Consider the following 17,495-nt stretch of genomic DNA (forward strand, 5'->3'; position numbering starts at 1 on the left):
AAGAAATGTTGCGAAGAGAGAGAGAGAGAGAGAGAAAGATTACGAAAAAAAATAGCGACAGAGGAAAGGCAACATCAAGACACTAAAGTCTAGCTGTCTCTGAGGCCAGTTGTTCCCTCACCCCTTTCCCCAGCACAGGGTAGCCAGCCGGTCTAAGAAGTGGCTAAACTCCCTGTCCTTCCACTTAAACTTTCCTCCTTCCTCCTCTTTAGCGCACGAAATGATTTCAAACTTGTTGTGCACCCACTATGTGCACATTATTGTGTGTTTTTTGTAGTTGGTGACGGGCTTCAAGTTATGAATTCATTAGGACAATCAAATGTTCTGACGCCCGATAGCAATGTAAGCATGTACCACGCATTATAACTGCAATATTTCGAGCTCTATTGGGAAGCATCTATACTGGACGCTTGTTTGTAAAGCATAAAATTTGCTTTCACTGCATTTACAAACAGATGAAGTTATTTCGTTGTACTAACAAGCAGAGATGTGGGTATCAAGAGTTAATGAAGTGTGCTGCTCAAATACCACAAATACTAGTTTACACAGTGTGGTATGGTATTGTTTTGTAGTGCCTATTATACACTTCTCGAAGACACCTCAAGTGTTTTGTACATTATGTATATATGTAACGTACATTTGTAAAGAACACCAAGTAAGAGAAAAAAAAAAAGACATGTGGATGTGTGGTAGAACATCCACTTGTCAAGCAAACGACTCGTGTTCCATCCTCATTCTAACCAGGAAATTTTCGTTCATTTATTTGCATATTTTTTCAATTTGTCGATCATGCACCAAATAATTTTTCCGCCCACAACTAATGACCACCGATGCCAACGCCGGAATCACTTCGAAACGAGTTCTTTAATGCTTTAGCGTTAAAAAGCACACAGACACACGCACCAACGCTGGGTTACCCATTAAATGCAAAATTTACCAAGAACCTTGGTTTAATAATGATAATTGTTTTTGGTTTAACGTCATAAAACCACAACATGATTATCAGAGACGCTGCATTGGAGAGGTCCGGAAATTTCCACCATTGCGTGTCCTCTAACATGCACCTAAAATTATGTACCAGGCTTCAAGCATTTTCGCCTACATCGAAAGTGCGGCCTTCAAGGCCATGATTCAAAGCCGCGACCAGCGAGTCAGCAATTGAGCCCATAAACCACTAAACCACAGTGGTGGTTGGAGACCTTGTGTTACACTTTAATTTCTACATTTCAAATTCTCTTCAGTATTACCGTTAAGCTGCCTGGCCTGAATGTACATGTAAACAAAAGTTACACTCTTTGCTTTATGTGTTGGTTGTTTTGAATAATTAGTTATCACACAAAAAATGGAAATTTAATACGCACCATCATGAGAGACCAACAAGCTGCATCGCAGAGTACCTTGCAGGACAGTGCAATAAAGCTATCATTATTGCCACTACAGGAAAAGTTCTTGGTGGATCCCCTAGTATTGGTGCGAACCGTATGTGAAGGGACATCATCGTCATCTTAATCGTTATATAATCTTTATCATTAGCTATGTGCACAAGTTTACCTCGGTCTTTATCTCTGGTGTAACCGCTATGTACTGTAATAGTCGGTCTTGGTTGTGTTTAGCCTCACGTTACGAAATTTTATTATCGCACTATACAAAATATGGTATCTGCAAGTGCATTCGCGGGACGCATAATGAAATGAACTCAGCGGGGCATTCATGCCCCTAACGCTCAGGATTAGCGCAGTTTTAACGCCACAGCGTTAAAGAGCTGTCGGGTTGAGCAGAAAGCAAAAACGCACATATTTGTGATAAAGGCGGTAGAGCAAATATTGTCAAGAAACGGTCGCATCAATTGAATCCAGCTATCTAATTTCACAGCAGAGAAGCGAAATTGAGGGCACGTTTACGCAAGAAACATTAGGCTGTCAATTGTGAAGGCTTCGCTAAACTTCCATTCGTGTTTCCGGTTATAGCACCGCATGATCACACACTTATCAAAAGTAGGCTGGCAACCACAATTTGTACAATGGTCAGCCAAGTAGGTGGGGACAGAGCTTTTGAGGGACCAAGCGTGCTCCTTCCGCCAATCATTTGCGTATCGGTCTATTTGACCGATGCAACAGTTAACACAAGTAAATGATATCTTGCACACAATAACCGGAACAAATTCAGTATAGCGCTGAGCGTATTTGTTAGTGCGAGATAGTTTCTTAGGTCCTTCACTGTTAACCGTGCGACATAACTCAGCGAGCTTGCCGCGTGCGCCGATTACAACTCTCCCACCTAGTTTACCGGCTACCTTCTTTACCCTGAGCGAGACGTCCCGTGTGTAGGGAACAACGATCATGCGAAAATGAGGCGCGATATGTCAGCTGTTGCTTCCTGCCTTATTGGGCACTATTAATGGCGTTAGGAGAGTATCGGCAATCCTAATTAGCAGAGGCTTAGGTCAGCCTGCTTCCTGAGGGTGGTACATTTGGTGCTTAAAACTGCTTTCCCAGACCCTCACTTCATCTCCTCCATGACATTCTTCCTTTGATAAACAGATGCAAATTTGTCAAAAGAAGAATATGATTGAGAAGTGTCTGCAAAGAGCACTTGGGCACATTACATAATTTTCTGTGTACAACCCACATGAAAAACAGAAAAAAAAAACGTGCGCAAAGTGAGGGGGACTGTGGTTTATATGCCTGTTGTTTTTGTAAAATCGAAGTATAAGGTTGGAACTGTATGCAGAGGCGGGTTATAATCAAGAAAGTAAAGTAGCTTCCATGCGCGTAAACTCGTCTACCAGTCATCACGGACATTCAGGTGAAGGTGGATGCTTCAGGTGGTGAGAATTCTTTGGCGACAGATGTCCCAACAAAAAGAATTGCCTTCTTCAGTGCAGCAAATGCGCTGACCTAGACAAGTCCAGTATGTCAGGCTCAATAACAGTTGCCAACCGGCTCATCATGGCCGAAGCGGCTGATAGAATACACGCTGTCCCTGACCTGCGAAGAATTACTCAACTAGATGCCTTTACTGGTATATTAGAATTAGTTGAGGGATTTGTTGCCCACCAGAACAGCCTCATGAGCCTCATACACTGTGAGCCGCCCATATTGGTTACGACAGCATGCCGCTCGTTTGATTTGAGGACCTAAGCTAAATTACAGAAGCAACAACGTGATTTCAGCAGTCGACTTCAAAATGCCTGAAGGCGAAAGCGCCTCTACTTGGGTGCTAAAGAAAAGTCGATGCTAGTCAACAGGTCCAGGCCGGAGTATCAAAGCAAGAAATAAAGTGTTCTGGAGGATGACTCATCAAGAACAACAGATGGAAAGAAGGGACAATGAAGGGCTTTCATCTGAGTGTTTCGACATGCGTTCGCCATCAGACTCAATTCGGTTTCTTCTTTTTTAAAAAAAGAATCTGTCTCGGGTATAAAAAGGAGCGAAGTCCCGAGGGGCTATAGCTGCGTGGAACGTCACAAGCGTGAGCAGTTCGTTAAGAGTTCCATGGAGAACCCGCTGTCAAAATAGGCACTGAACCCACCCGAGGGTATTCAACTCCGGCTTTAGCGATGCCAAGTGAGTGTATTTCTCTACCCCCACGGGGACGAACGAGTGCTCACGTAACTCCTGCGTGCCTTTGAAGGCAAGGGGAGCGCCCGTTTCGCGGCACCAACGGGAGCTCGCGGAACGCTGGGTGTCACCGCTCGCCGACGTCTCAGAGCGAAGAGCACAGCACACACTACGCATTCCCCGCCCATTCCCCTTTCTTCACTGCTCTCTTGTCGGGTATGCTCCGTGAAAGCCTTTCTTTTCGAGCATCGTTCTTCTTTGCCGGTTCCAACTGAGTTTGCTCCCCGCAAATAGCGCCCCAGAGGTTTCTCACACTTCAGCAGCAAAAGCAAAGGCATTCGGGTTGCACTCGAAAGCTAAACTACCAATTACCAATTAATTGTTTGTGTTCAACGTCCCGAAGCCACCACAACATAATGAGATGCCGTAATGGGGGGCTGCAAATATTTCGTCCACTCGGCGATCTTTAACATGCGTTTAAATTTAAGCACACGGGTCTCAAGCGTTTTTTTTACCATTAAAAATGTTGCTAAACTGTCAGTTAAGAGCTGATGCTATTGCCTTGTCGCAATTTTCACTTCTGTCTTGCCAATGTACGTCATCTTCATATTTGACAGTAAGGGCTATGGACCTGTGAACCAGCTCTTCGCAGTACAGTTTCTTCTGCGGCAGCACAGAAGTGGCAGAAGCGAGTACTGTGTGGCTGCCACCGTGAGGACGAGCAAAGTGCTCTTCATGACCCGTCGACACGAATAGAACGACTGACAGCTGCGTTTACCTCGTACGAACGATTCCTCTGCACGCACTCATATGGACGGGAGGACATGTTCGCACAGCATAACTGTCGCAAAAGCAATGTCCCGACGTGGACGAAAAACGAACGAAGGTTTCGGCACGGAAGTCTCCACAAAAATAATCATTCGCAATAAGGGACACAGAAAAAATGACGACAGACGTGGCAGCCATTCGATGGCTTCTGCGCTTTGCGTGTTTGGGCGAAATCGTCTTTCTGCAACCCCAAAAGGTGCCGACGTCAGCTACTTCCGGGCCTGCCCGCTGGTACCGTCTGACATGCTCGTTGTATACGAGACGATGCTTCACGGTGGGCCATTCGACGACGCGACGGGCAATTCCGGAAAGGCCGCGCGACGAGGCGCCGATGGCGATGACGTTCCAAAGTGCCGCTGCAGCTGGCTTTCTCTCCGCGTCTCCCTGCCCCACGCGGTTGTCTCCCGTTACCGCAAACGTGAGGACAAGCGTTATGACCCGAACCACGACGTCCGTGCTCGCCAGACGGCGCCGGCAACTAAGTGACGCTTTAGCGGCAGCGTCGACGTGCTTCTCATGCCACACGGCTTGAGAAGCACGTCGACCTCCCGTCCCCACCAACTTGAACGTTGTGCGGCCGAATACACCGCCTTGCCCTCCACCGCCTACCCCCAGACGCACACATTTTGCTCTATTAGATTTCCCGAGGCACGAATCTCCTCCCTAGCGGTTACAAGATACGGGTTTTCGCCTATTGTTCGAAACTGTGGCGCTGTCCGCCTTTACGTTCAGCCTAAAGAGGGTCTTTCACGGGCTGAGGCAAGGACCAGAATCCCAAAACCCATTTTTTGTCTCATAGCTACACTGCCTTTTTCCCATCTAAGTTTTTCACAAATCTCTGAAAAGGTGGCTCTCTGCCTTCCTGTGCTCGTTTTGAAGGACGCACAATCGAAGAACAGCATCGCTCTGATTTCCACCTTGGCGTGCGCACGCACATACACATCTTCGTGTTCTTCCTCCAGCCGTGTTGCCGCTGTGGGAGAGGCCGCTACGATATGCGCATATGTAAACCCTGAAAACACAGGGCTGCAGTGTGCAAGTTTTCACTGCACTCTTCTTTTGTAGGGAGATGCTGGGAAGACGTACGCGTGGGGGCTTGCAAGTGCGATGAGGGGGAGGTGATAAACAAAAAAGAGGGGAGAAGGGGAGAGAAAATAACAGACAGGAAATGATCGAAGCCATTTCAGGGACGGTATAAGGAAGAACGTGCAAATGGTCTTGTTCGAGTTCTGCGTTGAGGGAATTGCTGCAGCACTTTTCGAAATGATCGCGGTGTACAAGTGCCCTGGCACGCGCGTATTTGTCCTTGCATGCTGCATGCTTGAAAGACAGAAGTTGAAACAAATAGTTGCGAATGGTCTGAAGAGCAAAGATGTGATCAGAGAGAAGAATAGGTGAGAACCTGGACGGGTACGAAATCTGTACTGTGTGATCGTGTTTAGGTGATTTTAGTATTACCATTACGGTTTCAAGAAACTGGTTACTGTCTTCGTAACTGCGTGAGCCCCGTGATGCAGCCTATAAAAGCTTTGAATCTGGTGTGTTCACTTGCCTAGTGGGGAGCTCAGATAGTACTGCTTCGCACACGCTTTCAACTGCGAAGCTTCATCGCAGAAGTTTCTGATTGTTGTCTTTCTAGCCATGTTGAGAGCCAAGCGTCCACCTGTCTGTTATGAACTTCCCTACAAGTGTCTTGATATGAACCACTTCCTTTAGCTTTTCGTGTTCTCTATGGATCACGAGGTACTGAAAAACTAAGAAACGAAACGTCATTTTTCGAAGTGTACTTGTTCTATCTAAAAAAATATTTAGTAATATTGGCGCCTGTTGAACGAGTCCAATGCATTCACAGTCTCGAGCAAGGCGAGATGGCTTCTCGGAACGTTAGCCACACAGACACTCTGTGTTCACGAAGTTTCCATCTCTTGAGCGAAACACTTAGTTGTAAAGGCGCCCTCACTTAGCCACCGTTCATGAGCGTTTGTCGGGTTACACATGCAAAATGAATAATCTGTAAACGCCATGGACAGTACAGACAGGAATAACTATACTGGATAAGAAAGTGTTGTACTAGTTGCTAAGACGTCTAGCAAAGGGGAGTCCACAGATAGTTTGGGTTAACGAGGCTATGAAACTGCGCCTGAAACAATTCTTTTGTTTCGCAAACGTTCTTCGCAATTGGCCGGCCGGTTTCACCAGATGTATGTCAGGCCTTCGAACTGGCTCGAACTGTCAACCTTAAAAACTCAAGCTTAAGGCTTACCTTGTAGAAAACCCGGTTTATCTTTTTCTGTAATAAGCCGTCATTTTTTCCCCGACTCACTGAAAAAGAAAGAGGCCGTGGGAGAATTTTCGATGGCTTCCTATTCGGTTCCGAAAAACGGGTGCCATGAAAAACAGGGGTTTGGGTGTGTAATACAAATTTCGCAGAGGGCTGTAAAACTGTAAAGATTTCATTTAGGTGTTATTGCCGAACGGACAGATAAGGAATACATTCGTGCCTTTGAAAGAGAAGTTCCCTTTGCACCTATAATTGATCGGTCCTTGTGAAAAGTGCAACGTAACCGAGTATATCATCACACCACTTTCGAAACAGGTACTTTTGGTGTAAAGCATCCTTGTTAATTCTGAAAAAAAAAAACAAGACTGAGGAAAAGATGGGGTACGGACAAGGCGAATAAATAAAGCAAAATACACGCGCTTTCTATAGCGTACATTGGCGACGGTTCCGAATCAACATTTAACAAAATGAAACAATGTAACTGGTAATTTGTTCACCGCAAGTCTTTATTTCTGATCGGCAGCTTAATTGATAGCCCTGAAACAACTGAGTCTGTTCCTACTGGAAGAAAACTACAGTAACCACGTGCACATTTACACGAATGGCTCTACTACGCCGTCTAGTTCAGGTGCAGCAGTGGTTATACCATCACAAGAAGTAACTCGGTGTTTTAAGACTTCACATGTGACAACTTCAACGACGGCAGAACTCGAGGCTCTGCGCAATGCACTGGAGCTCATCAATTCAGAAGAAAGGCCAGGTTAATGGGCTGTGTTTTCTGACTCAAAACCAGCGTTACAGTGCTTGATATCAGTTCTCCGACGCGGATGCCACGACCAGTTGACCTACCAAACCGTGAAACTTCACCACCTTTTAATACAAAAAGGCCATGACATCGTCTTTCAGTGGTTACCTGGGCATTGTGGTATAGGCGGCAATGATTCTGCAGATCATGCTGCTCGCACGTCACATAAAGAAGCGAACAGCGTTCCGATTCCGCTTTCAAGAGCGGATGCGGCGAGGCAGATTCGTCAACTGGCCCGCAGTCTCACACTGACTGAGTGGAACACACCAAGCATACGACGTACACGACTGCACGAGCTCGACCCTTCACTACAACTCCGGCCTCCACCCGGCCTACATCGACGTGCAGCTTCGCTTCTCTATCGCCTTTGGCTGGGAGTTGCTTTCACGAAAGCCTATACCACGTTAATCAGAATCACTGACAGTGCGGCGTGCGATGTTTGCGGCACCGACGAAAATATCGAACACCTGCTGTGCCATTGTCCTCAATTTGCCTCAGATAGACAAGTACTTGCCAACGCAATGCGGCGACTAGATGATCGGCCTCTTTCAGTGCAGGTGCTATTACAGCAACGTACACATGCCTCGACAGCCCACAAGGCAGTGAAAGCCCTGCTGTGTTTCCTGAGAAAGACAGGCTTGTGTGAACGCCTCTGACATGCGGTAGAGTTCTACACGCTGCAGTGAAATTACTGTCAGTCTCTCCTCCGGCCCCCCCCTTTTCCCTCTCTTCCCTCTTTTTCGTCTTTCTTGCCCCCTTCCCTAATCCCCCAGTGTAGGGTAGCCAACCAGATGTCTTTCCGGTTAACCTCCCTGCCTTCTCCCTTTTTGTTGCTTCCTTCCTTCCTTTCCTTAATCGATACGAATGAAGCCGCGCTTCATTGTTGTATTCCCCGCGCGCTCACCTCAAATCGGGCGGCACGGTTTTGGTAACTCACGCAGGGCGTGACATATTGGGAGAGACGGAAAACGTTCGAAACGATTCCCGAAGAAAGCCGGAAAACGTCACTCAGAAAACACCGTGGACCCATCGTTCGAAAGAAAAGAAACAAAAAAGACGTATGCGCAAGTATCGAATGCCAGAGAAGTAAGAAACGTGCTTTCTGTTTACACGACAAGGCCTCCGCGGGCGGGCGGGACCTGCGGGGCCGGAATAGCACGAGACGCGACGGCTGGCTCGTCGCGTTCGTGTATGCGGTGACGGCGAAGACGACGACACCGGCGGGCTGTGGCGTCGTCGCTTTCCTCTGATGCCGTCGCTGCCACCGTGTCGACGGCGACAGCAGCTGCCACGCTTTCTTGACAAGTCCTCGCGTCGATCGAGGTCGATGACACGCTACTGCATGAGTGACGCTATATTCCGAGAAAAGAAAAAAATGCAGGTAAAAAAAAACAATCGCCTCAAGCTCTCTTTCGGAAACCACCTCGACGACCGCCACCCGCTTAGCATTCATTGTCTACCCGCCATACAAAGCGGTATTATGGCACAGCTGTCACTCAGGGAGCGTATCGCGGCTATTGTCTCGACAATCAGCAAGTTAAAAAGAAATTTAAGTGACACGTTACCGGTGATCCGAGCACGCGCGAATAGCCTTTAATCCCCATCTTATCGTATTTTCGCCCCTTCTCATTCCAATCATTTTTATATCATGCGTGAAGAAAGAACTTTCCGTGTATAGTGCGAACTTGTCCTGTCTGCTTCTCGTCCTAGTTTTTTTTTTTTTTTTGCGCTGTGTACCTCAATTTTGAACCACCAACTGACCCCATAAAGTTTCCTTTATATACACTAGAGGGAACTCTGCCAGTGCTGTCTATGGAAGCTGAAACGCATGGCGCTTCAACGAGCATGAGAATAAAGGTTATGTACATGGATTCGCCTAGTCTTCGTACTTTACGTCCCCCCCCCCCTTTTTTTTTTCTGATGGAGGCTGAAATGCTGTAGGCCCGTGTGCTCAGATTTTGGTGCACGTTAAAAGAACCCCAGGTGGTCGAAATTTCCGGAGCCCTTCACTACGGCGTCTCTCATAATCATATGATCGTTTTGGAACCATAAATATTACACATCAATCAACCATCAATCCAAATTATTTTGAATAAATGAAGGCCCGTTGACTTCTAAAACTGGATCTCTGAATGCAAGAATACTATAGGTGTACTTCAAGCTATAGAAAAGTTTGACTTCGAATACTTAAAATTTTACTTTTAAACGGATTGAGGCGCTCGCTGATTCATCGGTTTTTCTGGATATACGCATGCATAGGAGCTCTCCAGTACGCAATTTAGGGTCAAGCGGCAGTCGAACCAGATGCGCTCATTTATTTTCGTCAGCACTGTCTAAAAAAAAAAAAAGGCCAACGCCCTTTGTCCGCATGCGCCTAAAGCTGCAGTCGATCCGCTTACGGTTACAACCATTTAGCGATTACGTCACATGCCCGCCGTTGCACTATAAGTGCACGCACACTGTTTTCCTTCGTTCGGTTATGAAACCGCTCAGCCACCAGTGAAGCTTATTTTGCCGCGCCAGGCCTTCCTTTAACACTGCACGCACAAAAGCAGCAGGAACAGCGGCGAGCAGCGCAGCATTGACGACTTGAAGAGGAAAGAAAACGGGAGGGTGTGAGGCGCCTCATCGCTTCATCGTTTCTAATCCGATTAGTGGCCGCTGGCTGCTTCGCGGGGTGAGGCAATGAAAAAGCACCGGCCGCAAAATAGAAACGAAGCCTGTTATTTATTCATCGAGCTTGGGGCCGTATAGCAAGAGATATGTTGTGAAACGAGATGTAGCGTAAAGTTGTGAAAAAAAAAAAGTAAGAAGAATGCACAGCACGTAAGTGCGATTATCATCCGTTAATATACGCCGAATTCCCGTATAGCGTGTCGGGCCTCGTTTGCATACATTTGAACTAGGCAATCGACGCATGAAACGAGGTTTCAAAGATTGTTCATTTAGAACGCGGCTTCAAAGCAATGCAAACTTGCGAGGATCTATCTGTCTTACGAAACGTTTTTTATCATACCTATAATAAGAGCCCTTTATAAGAGGCTGCTTACAAAGAGACGTTTATAAAGCGCAAGTCAACAGCATTTGCAAATAATTGCGAGATTGGTCTTAGAACACATGTAATTGATTATTATACATGGATTTCTGAACAGAGGCAATTAGACAAACTATGTTGCCTATGCAACTATTATATGGACATGTAAATGAATGACCAGAAAAGGACGAAAAGACATAGGTGAACTGGATTTTGCAACGCATACAGCGAATGAGTCATGGTTTGAATAAGGAAAGTATTGATGTAGGGCGTGCTGGCGCTGATGGTACAAAACGTTTCACGAGAGGAATAATAGTGGAGCCGGAAGGGTTTCTTGAAGTCCGCCGGTTCTGTAGCCTCTCTAGAAGTTCGGAATGTATGTGAATAAGCTTCTCACATATATCCGAACTAGAAGCTCTCAAATTCCGCAGTGATACAGATGTTAAGGTGCTCAGCCGCTCACCTGAAGAGCACTGGATCAATCACGGCTGCTAACAACACATTTTGGTGGAAACGATATGTTGGGTAGAGGGATGTGTGCTTGAATTTAGGCGCAGGTAATGAACCCCATGTGTGTGGTAGACATTTCTGAAGCCTTCCCCCCTCCCCTCTCAACGCCCCCTCCCCTTACAGCCGGCTTCATATTTTTCTTGTGGTTTCGAAACACAAAACTCTAACCTTACTTTCCACAGCGGCTTGTAGGTGAATAGTATACATAATGAAGTATTATTTCAAGAGACTCCATATCGACCATTTGACTTTCTGGAATAAGTAAATACAACGAGAATTCGCTTTGGATGTCTGCTTCCGCTTACCATTATTAACACGAGACTTGGCCAGTTAGGCGCCTTTCTCTGAAGCAATGAGTGCAGCCTACCAGAAGCAGTGCCGAAAGAGGACAACGCATGGCTGTCTTCTACGTCATATACGCACATGTAAGGGCCTGCTTTGTAACCCTGCGTTTTTAAAAAGAAGCAACATCAACGAAGTACAGCACGTGGGGACAAGCGACAAGTCGTCACCCGCGAAGGAGTAACAGATGGAGCATGTTGTTCAAAGCGTTATTCACACTGCTGAGCCACGTTATATTTATACGGAGGTTGAGTGGCGACAGACGGAGATTCATGCGAGACCCTGAACAAGTGTTATTTATCAAAGGAACTCTTATAACGAGAAACGACGTCGGCGCGAAGGAGTCTGTGATGTATGAAGCGCTGGTAACATGATCATCGCGTCCTCGCAGTGTTCTCACCGTCTGTGCTATGCGTACGACACTCTTTCGAGACATGAATTCACTTCGTATATTGCGAGGGTTCCTCGAGCTGTCGCTGATACTGCCTGGACGAAGGAAATTAAAAAGAAAAACATCTTGAATTTGATACATTTCTCAGCCGAACGTAGAGAGGTAAAACAAGAATGAATTGATTAAGAGCTTAGGTTGAAAAAGTGCATCGAAAACCGATGACTTCTCTTAAACATCACATATAAAGGACACAAATATTCGCCTTCTGTACGTATTTTTCATTCGTTGGGCCGTGCCCAAACTCAGCGACATACGCACACATGTGCGCATATGCGCGAACACATACGCATACGCACACACACACACGCACGCACACATGCACACGTGCGCGTGCACGCACTGTTATTTGATGGGCGGACAAATGTACGAATGGATAGATAAATATATAGATAGATAGATAGATATATAGATAGATAGATAGATAGATAGATAGATAGATAGATAGATAGATAGATAGATAGATAGATAGATAGATATGATTGTGACTTTTCACACAGGCTATTGTGGACCCCACCTGTAAGTTTTGTTTAAATACATGTGTTGAGTTTGCGAATGCCAAATGTGTACGCTTGCAGTGCAGTACAATATTCGCTTGCGTAACGAAATCGTTACTTTGCAAATAAACGGCAACATCGGTATTAGAATGAGAAATGCTCCGTCAGGCGCGGAAATGGTGTTTTCGTGCCACCTAGTTCCGGTTGCAGGGGCATACCGGAGTGTCGGGCTGTACCGCTCGGCGAGTCCTCACCGGTCGCTCGATGCGTGATCACTACGGGTGTCGGAACACCGCCAAATGTAGGTCGCGCACGCGAGTCGTTTAACGTGGTACGAGTCCTGTTCCCCGCCGCTCACTTACACTACGCCAGCTCTGAAGTATGCCGCGTGGAGCGTGACAGAACGATCGCCTTGCCTCTGCGGCAGGGGCCGTCACGCCCTGGTCGGATGACTGCCACTCGTACGTGTTCGCACTAGCTGAGTTGATGCCTTGCATTGTCTCATTGTTGTTGTCGTTCATGCGGCTTCATATTTCTCATAAAAATGTTTTTTTTTTAGTTTCTCGGTTACCGGCACGTATAATAAGTCATAGAAACAACGTGTAAAAAAGGTGGCGCGTTAGGTTCATCTAAGCGAGTGGTATGGAAAAGTGGAGTAAGCAGAAAAAGCATCGATGCTAGTACTCTGTTTTTCCCAAAATGAAGCATAGATTTTGGGAAGCAAGTTACGTTTTTTCATCTCTTTTAAAGCGTATTGAGCTACTTTATTGTTCATCATTGTTATCATGATCATTATCAGGTTGTTTATTGTCTTCAGCAGGGCGAAGACCCCTTCCAATGATCTCTAATCAGCCCTAAGTTACGCGAATGGAATTCATATTGTCCATACCAACTTTATTCTTTTTACAGTCATCGCTGCGTTTGACGCACTGCCATGTTCGCTTTCTTTTCTCTTCATTTGGGGTTCCTTTCGATGCCAAAATTTGGCCCCAGTTGTTTGCCCTGTGCTTTCCGTGGTTGGCTTAGGTCACTTAGTTCATTCAATACCGCCCAAATGATCAGTTATACCTCGTTTTATCCTCACGCCATCTACTTTCCTCTAATCTCTTCGATTGACACCTGCCATTTACCGCTTTATAAAATTTGTCACAGACTAAATATTGCATTAGAGTGCATTAGTGGAACGGCAGTTGTGGAGTCACTAAAGTACGGCTGTAGACTGTGTATCGCTACTGATCGACGGACACAAGAAAACTACACACAGAAGAAAGCGCGAAGGTACACACACAACATTGCGCTTTGTTGTGTGTATACCTTTTTGGTGCTCCGTCGGTCAGTCACGCCATACAGTCTGCAGTCATGCTTTATTGATACGTCGATTCTTACACCCTAACACTACAGTACACAAAGTTCCACCTAGATTCATGCGAGCAAGCTCCATAAGTTGAACGGGTGAGAAGCATTTTTTGAGCACAAATCTCCGAATTCGCTGCCCGTATATACCATGAATTAGTTCAGTTGCGAAGCTTTTCGAAGTGGAGAGCTCAGGTGCTGCCAGACCAGGAAAGATGAGTGTACACCATTCACAGCAGATGGGTGGGTGAAGTCCTATACCTTTATTAGACGCCCTGTCATAAGTAGTTCCGGCCACCCCCCGAGATAGGGGTCTGCAGGCACACAGCAATAGACTGAAGACAATTGCGGAGTTCCTGTGCGATGAAATGATAATGAACATTTCTGAAGAGAACCTTTGGGACAGCCGTTCTCAGCATTCACTTTAAACTTCCCCACTTCTACCTTTCTTGCTTTCTCTTTGCTCTTCTATCGTAACCTCCATGACCAGACGATGCAACCTATAACTGCATTATCCGTTAATTCGTACTGTAAGCATGGGTGAAAACAATAAATGCAATGTAATAGCCAAAATAGTTAAGAATATAACATAAAAGCGTCTTTTGTGTTGGAGAAATTTGTTTTCTACGTGAGAAATTGCGGGAAAATTTTCCCGAGAGTATTTGCCTATTTGTTTCTTTTTTATATGTTTAAATAGCCCAGAGAGACTTAGAGCCCGAGTTAAATTGAATGCATTCTATGCAGAATATTTCTCCATAAAGCAGTTCAGCACGTCACAGTCATTTGCCTTGAAGTGTTGGAGCAAGGGTGATATCAATAATATTTCTCCTTGCCATAGCGGCTATATATTCATTCATGTGGATGGATGTCAGTGAAGCGAAGACAGGAGAAGTGTCGGGGGATGCAGAGCAAGGTGAATGTGGGAGGTTTGGGCGAGGAGAGGTGGGTAGGTGCTTGAGTACCATGCTGAGGAAAGAATTCGGAAAAGCACAGCCTGCTCACGAGACATGCCTCGAAGTCTCACACACAGCTGCTCCCTGCCACGCCGCTAGCTTCGCACTCTACGGGACCACACACTGATGATGAATGCGGCCGGCACCCGGTCGGGACGGGGAAGTTCTGAAGGCGATGGTATGGGGGAAAGGTAGCCCCCGGACATGGTGTGGGTCGGAGAGCGCCGAATGTGCCAATACAAAGAAGATACAGGCAGCCTCTTCTCTTCTTCGCTGTGATGCATGCCCGAGTAAGCCAGCCTGGAACACGGATCGGGAGAAGCAGAAAGTAAGCCGCTCAGTCCAGAACGGAGAAATATCGTTCCGGCTACGGTCGCCAGCTGGTGTGCCCCATCCGTGCTACTTAGTCGAAGGTGTATAAAGAGCAGCGATCAGCACTTTCTCTTCGCTCCCTCCTTCATACTTGCCCTCTGAAGCGTCTCCTTTATACTTATATTTAATTTCCTTGATGTGCTTGCTTTTTTGCTCTCACTTTTTTTTTTGCCCCATGGGCAACCTCATCTGAGGCGTTCAGCCTTCAGTTTTGTATAATTTGTCTATGGGAAGCCATCAATTTTCTGGTTATTGACCGCCGGCCTTCTATGGCTCCCAGACACCATGGGCTGGATAACTGCCTGCCATCATCCCCTACAGGGTTGCTTGAGCCTTTATTTGTTTCTTTCTTTTCATTTATAGGCTTTTTTTCTTTCTTGCTCTGTCTTAGAAGCGAGCACTCTATCGACTATGAGCCCTTAGCACTGCTGCGCTATCGGGGCCTCCCACCTTTTCTTAGCTTGCATTCCGCCTCGGGTATGCGCACGCAGTCACCCTCTCTCATCTTTCTTAGGGGCGCTGCAGCATTCTCGCGAAGTTTCGGCACGCTTGCCCCCTGCATCTCCTGCCACTGATTACTTCCTCAGCTGCTACCCAGTTTTCCTTCACCAGGTGTCACACGGCCATGGGGTGCAGCCTCGGTGCTAAAGCTCTACGTCCCGGCAGCCCTTGCGCATTACTGGGTGCAATACTGGCGTGTCTGTGGTACAAAAGCTAAAAGAAACAACGCTGTGAAATAAAGCCAGTGTTACTATTTGAGGGTTGCCCATACCACCGATGTGCTCCGCGATCACTTTTGAGCATGGAACGCCGTGCTGCTGAATCAAAGTACGTAACGTGAAAGGTGCGTGTCCAGCCATCGACAGGAAGGCGTGGTCCTAATGGCCAGGTCTTTGATCCTGCGGCAATTACTTCGCAGTTTGGGCTCGAGAGGAGCGGTTTGTTTGGGGCCAAGATTGGTGCAACGCTCGAAAACCCAAATGAAATAAAGCAAAAACACCATGCAACCTGTTATTTTGTCTTTACATTTATTACTTTAACGTTGCTTGGGAAGGCAATGATACCATAAGGTCTTCAGTTTTTGGTTCTTGCAGTGTTTGACGCTCTGCACGCTGAATGCTTAATAAGAAGTGTGATATGCTCTTCTGTCAGTTCATATTGAGCTGTTTCCACGTGCTTTTTGGAAAGCTGGAACAGAGAAGTTGGCCCAAGGAACACGCACGGATATACGAAGTCCGCGCGCGTGCACCACTTCCAGACATCCATGTCAATGATCAAGGTCACCGCCCAATTTTTCTTTCCATCAAAGCTGACAACCATTCGACTATGATAATAAAAGAATGTACGCCATTTGAGAGAAACACAGTGCATGCTGGCAGACTATTAAGTAACACAATGAGGTCAGCAAAATCTGAGTTGAAGTGGAATAACAGGCTATAAAGTGCCGGCGCTCGGAACAACATTTCAATGGGGCATCACGTAGCTAAAGCAAGAAAACAGGCTCACGTGAAGCCTGTTCAACGGGAAGGTGGGATGGTTTCCTATCCTCGGGCCTCACTGGGCATCTTTCGGTTTCTTGTACGTGTAAAGATGTTACGAACTGCGTTTAGACAACTATCTCGCGAAAATTGTTGGTATATTGCTCAAATAAACCACTGCCAACCTAGAAAACGAATGCTAGGTGGTGAATATCTTCAGATCATTTTGCTTGAACACATTCTAGTACGGAAGGGGAAAAAATAAGAAAAAAGGCATGCTAAGTACTTGAGGGTTTCGGCTTTCACACAGTGTTTTCCTCCCTGGCTTACTCATATGCGGCCCACCAGTATATTGCGCCCTGTCTAGCTTGTAGCGCATGACTTGCTAAACAGGAAACAAAGGCTACATAAGCCCGGCCTCTATTTACCATAAGTCAGCGAACTCAATTTCACTGATGAGTCGACTTGCTAAACTTGATGAAATGACTTGCTAAACAGGAAACAAAGGCAACATAAGCCCGGCCTGTATTTACCATAAGTCGGCGAACTCGAATTCACTGATAAGTCGACTCACTTGGACTCACTCAGACTCAGATCCATCCATGAGTCTGAGTCTGAGTTAGTCTGGGTGAGTGATATTTTGGTGAGTCTGAGTCCGACTGAGCCTGGTTGAAGAATATTTTCGCGAGGAGTGAGTCTGCCTAAGGAAAATATTGGTGAGTTTTTGTCCGTGTCAGTTGCAAGCACAAGATACATTTCACGAGTGACTCTGAGTGAGCTCCAGAGTTCTTGCCACCCTATGGTCTTTACATATATACACCTAATGCTGTGATTACAATTCTGACAGTGCTGGTATTATAAAACCTAGCTGAACAGGCAATGAGTGGACTTATTTATTGTCATACTAAGCTAAATAAGCACATTATTCGTTTCGAAATATGTACACACAGTGATTTTTTGAAGAAAACGAAGTAAAGTTTACTAAAACAAAATCTATACAGCAAGATCGGTAGCTTAGGTCATAACTGAATCCC

The sequence above is a fragment of the Rhipicephalus microplus genome, chromosome 4 (genome assembly GCF_043290135.1).
Source record: "Rhipicephalus microplus isolate Deutch F79 chromosome 4, USDA_Rmic, whole genome shotgun sequence".
In the NCBI taxonomy this organism is placed as follows: domain Eukaryota; kingdom Metazoa; phylum Arthropoda; class Arachnida; order Ixodida; family Ixodidae; genus Rhipicephalus; species Rhipicephalus microplus.